The sequence below is a fragment of the Mizuhopecten yessoensis genome, unplaced genomic scaffold, assembly GCF_002113885.1.
Source record: "Mizuhopecten yessoensis strain PY_sf001 unplaced genomic scaffold, ASM211388v2 scaffold10767, whole genome shotgun sequence".
Taxonomy (NCBI): Eukaryota; Metazoa; Mollusca; class Bivalvia; order Pectinida; family Pectinidae; genus Mizuhopecten; species Mizuhopecten yessoensis.
In genome coordinates, this window is record NW_018408711.1 from 47,686 (window position 1) to 52,497 (window position 4,812).

The following is a 4,812-nucleotide window of genomic DNA, read 5'->3' on the forward strand; positions in this document are numbered from 1 at the left end:
TTATATGTATTACTGCATAAATTAAATATATGTTCAAGAACATATTAATGACGCCGTCAATATTGATGTAGACTCGGACAGTGCGAGAAACATTTTAAGGGCCTGCACAAGAAGAACAATTAGACTTGCTCAAGTCCAGAAAATAATCACATAAACTAAATGCGAGTCTAATATTGACAGAGCGTAGAGCTTTTCTTCCCCACTCCAATACACACATTTAAAAAAAAACTGAAAAAATAAGCAAAAGTATGTAGGTTAATTGTTGCAGTAACTTAATTAACAATTTCTTACCCCCTATGACAATCTCACCCCACCATCCCCAATTACAATTAATTCTTTATCACCTGTACTGTGCATGTCATATTCTTATATACATTTTAGCTGAAGTTTGGAGAAGAGTTTCAAGTGGCTTTTAAGGCAAGATTACCATAGGTCAAAGATAGAAGAATATGAACCAACTTCCTCCACCTAACAAGTTATTTTTAGAGTCAATCAGAGTAAACCATTATCTGTTTTTGTCCATACCAATGAAACAGGAGTTTTTGATAAGAATGTTAAATTGAAACAAAATCATACAAACTTTCAAACCCAACAAAAACGTGCTGTCATCAATATCCACTGCTTCATAGACAAGTCCATAGCAGATGTCCATGTCAAAATTTAGTAAATTCACAGACTTAATTCTGTGGTAAATTATACAATTGTGAATGGTTATATATTTCTAACAGAATAATTCAAATCAAATAAATAACCTTTAATTGCTCTAATATAATGACAAATATATTTAGTTTGCAACACTGAACATTTTTTTAAAGTTAATATCTATGCAGCGTTTACAATTACCAAGATATGCAATTCCCTTTTAAGGTTAAAGTTTATTTATGTGGCAGGGTTCAATTGTACATAGGATTAAGGTCGCCTTCTAGCTTTGAGCTAGAGCGAATTTTCCTTTAGCTCAGTGGTAGAGCGTCCGACTAGGAACCTGGAGATTGAGGGTTCAACACCCGGTGGAAGCACACTATTCTCTTTCTTGTTACAAATTGTGTCTGTGGCCCTTCCTGTAGTGACAGGGAGTTAGAACATGGGTTGTGGTGTCCGAGGGCGAACACATTTTAAAAGGTTGGAGTAGTGTGGCAGGGTTCAATTGTACATTAGGATTAAGATCGCCTCCTAGCTTAGAGCTAGAGGGAATTTCCCTTTAGCTCAGTGGTAGAGCGTCCAACTAGGAACCTGGAGATCAAGGGTTCGATCCCCGGTGGAAGCACACTATTCTCTTTCCTGTTACATTTATATTTAAAATAAAAGAAAGGTACTGAAGTGTTTAATGAAAGGTCAGCTTAAGCATCCTCATCATGCATGTATGCATTCAGTAGAGCAACCCTACCTGCATCATTAATTTAAGTATTAACCATACAATAGTTTTTGTTACTGAGATAATGGGAGCACTTGTTTTGAACAAATTTCAGCAGAGCCGGTGGACGCCGGGCATGTGACCGGCTAGGAGACGAAACAAGTGCATTTCTGCGCCGGAAAATGGCTGCCGTTAGAGCTGTGATTTGCGGTGTTATAATTCAGGAACTGATTGACGATGATTACGAAGACGATTACACCGATATTATGGTGATTCAATCAATGTAGGTAAATTGCAGGCTGTTATTGAAGTATACTCACATGCATCTATTATATATAAGCTTATATGCTAACAAATGTGACATTTCGCGTAGGACATATTGCACCTAAGTTCCTAACTTTAACAGAAGGCCTCTATATGAACACTACAGTATTGGGAACAAAGGCATTTTATTGCCTCATCTGTCAATATATTTATTAGACGAGGTCACTCAATAAATACCATGCATATTTTCATTATTTTTTTCTTTCATTTTACATAAAAGGATCATTGAAAAAGAAATCACAAAAAAAATGTTCCCTACTAAGTAGTTCATGCGAATGGCACTGAAATGGATAGTATTAGGTATCGTTTTATTTATTTTTTTAATTTATTTCCTCGACAGATTAAGAGATGACAGGGCCAAATGTGTGGACTATTTTGAGAAGACCATTCCTCAGTACTTGCCAGATAATTTTAAAAGGTTCTTTAAAGTAAGTCAATCAACCGTTCAGCAATTGTGTCGGATGTTGTCTGGCTGCCCAGAACTAGCCGAAAGGACCATTCCGGGAGGAAGAGATGTTATTACACTCGAGAAAAAAGTGCTTATGACTCTTCGATATTTAGCATCTCAAGAGACTCTTCATGCACTTAGTGATAAATTTGGGGTGACAGAGTACAGCCTTCTCAAGTCCAAAAGACAAGTTATTTCAGCCATCAACAACTTACTGCCGCGACTGATAAAATGGCCATCTCTTGGTGAACTAGCAACCTTTTCAAGAGAATTTAATGATGCTGGAACAAGAGAGTTCCCTGGAATTGTCGGCGCTATTGATGGCTCGCATATATCAATAGAAGCTCCCAAGGAAAACCCCCAGTCCTATTTCAACAGAAAGAAATTTTGTTCCTGTTCTTGCAAGCTGTGTGTCGCTATGATCTGGCGTTTACTGACATTTGTGTCGGCTGGCCTGGAAGAGTACATGATGCTTAAGTTTTCAGTAATTCAGCTTTGTACAACTTTGGATTTCAGAAGTGTGGAAATGCTCATTATCATGTAATTGGCGATGCTGCCTATCCACTGAAAGAATGGGTTCTTACGCCATATAGAGATACAGGCCATCTGTCTCCACAAGAAATTCGCTACAACGTCCTATTAACAGCTAAGGTCATTTAAGGACGGCCTCCCCTGTGTGCAAGATCCATGCGTGTAGTGTATGCGTGTGTATTTTGGGAGGCTGCGATATGTTCGTGTTTATCTCCTTGTGATAGCGCGGAACTGATGCCGACTTTATAGTGCTACCTCACTGAAACATACTGCCGAAGACACCCAGCAGGACGCCTCACCCGGTCACATTATACTGACAACGGGCGAACCAGTCGTCCCACTCCTAATTTGCTGAGCGTTAAGCAGGAGTAGAAACTACCATTGTTAAAGACTTTGGTATGTCTCGGCCAGGGGACAGAACCCAAAGCCTTCCTCACAGGGGCGTGTGAATTGATTCTCAAATATAATGAAGTTGCGGAAGCTCATACATCATATTTGAGAATACACTCACTGTTGAATAATAAAAATGCATATTAAATTACTAACCACGCTTCTTCAAACTTTCCAACGTGGCTTTGTCTACCAAGACTTCAACAGCACTGGAGTTTGGTAACTCTACCTGCACTTTGTATTTTCTGAAAACAAAATATATGTTCCTATGTTTTAAACAGGTCCAGTACACTCTGCCAATTTAGCTATATAGCTGTAAAGACCTATTATAGCTCTATTGACCTATCTGAAAAAGGTATTCTGAGCTATTTTCATATGATTTTCATTTTTAAGGAAAACGAAACAAAGTCGCTATTAAAAGAAGATAGGGTAGTATCATTAGGTTGATAATAAAAGACATTAAATATAACTATTCTTTTAAAAAAAGAAGGATGTAAAAAAATCGGAAATTGTACATTGATGAACAATGAAAATAAACATCTAACTTCATGCTTTTTGTAGTCAAAATTAAAATAAACCTTATTGTTTTATGAGACTTTGCTTTAATTTAATGAAAATTGAAATCTGAGAAAATATAGCTCAATACAGCTATGAAGTATAGGTGAATAGAGCTATCATAGGTCTTTACAGTAAATATAGCTCAATCTGCAGAGTGTACTGTACCTGTTAAATACAATTAATATTTAACAATCTGTTCCCCCACCTCATTTTCAGTCTTCATCATTTTTCATCATTTATTTCGTGCACATGGGCTTATTACAGATGTCTAGAACAGCTGTAGAATACACACGCCTGAAATTAGTTTTCTAGGCCTATAGTAATGTATTCTGTATATTTAACGATCCGAACCCCTGTGGTATATACTGTTATATTTTTCATCCTATTTTGCGACTAAATGTTGAAAAACAAACATGTCAGTTATGCACTCACACATTGTCCGCCATCTTGTTGTCTGGTAAGCCGCTCATTTCAACCCGGCTTGATCCGGAGGAAAACGGCTCCGCCGGGACAATGCGCGCGCAACACGGCTCCCAAACAAGTGTCCGTGCCGATCAGCCGCATTCGCCGCCGGCGAAAACCGGCTGCAAATCAAGTGCTACCATGGACTTACACAACTTTTCTTAATGTGCACTGATGTACAATGTAGAAGGAAGTCACTGGAGTCTAAAATGTAAGTCAAATTCAGCATCTACACACATTAATCAGTGTCCCTATAGCTGTGTCATTGATGCCATCATTATGCATGTATTACCTAGATGTACCCAGAAATGGACCCAACGCTTTTTCTTAATGGGAATGGAGGGCGAGAACGAATCCATTTATTCGTCCTCTGCAAACTTCGTTGAGTAGAGGCTGGGAATAAAAAATGTAACTTGTGAGCAGAGACGTATACGTTTCTGTTGTGAGGCAAACATACAAAGATGAAGATAAATAACAACATACATATTTACATCAGTCAATGATGTAATTTCATAACAAAATATCAATATGCATAAAAGTTAACAAAACAATCACTACAACAAAGTTATCAACAAGTATGCTGTCATTACATATATCTACATACATGTACATATATTTGATGGAACATTTTTTTATTTTTTTTTAAACAAAGCAATCCAAAGGAATACTGAATAAAATATAATCATCATGAAATATCATGACTCAAGACCAGTTTTTAAGAAACTGATGCCTGTTTTGGACACCTGTG

General features: G+C 37.4%; 1 pseudogene; it reads left to right on the forward strand.

Moving 5' to 3' along the window:
- Positions 1–1,533: 1,533 nt before the first annotated feature.
- LOC110462268 overlaps positions 1,534–4,812 on the forward strand; it is a 10,169-nt pseudogene continuing 6,890 nt past the window's right edge.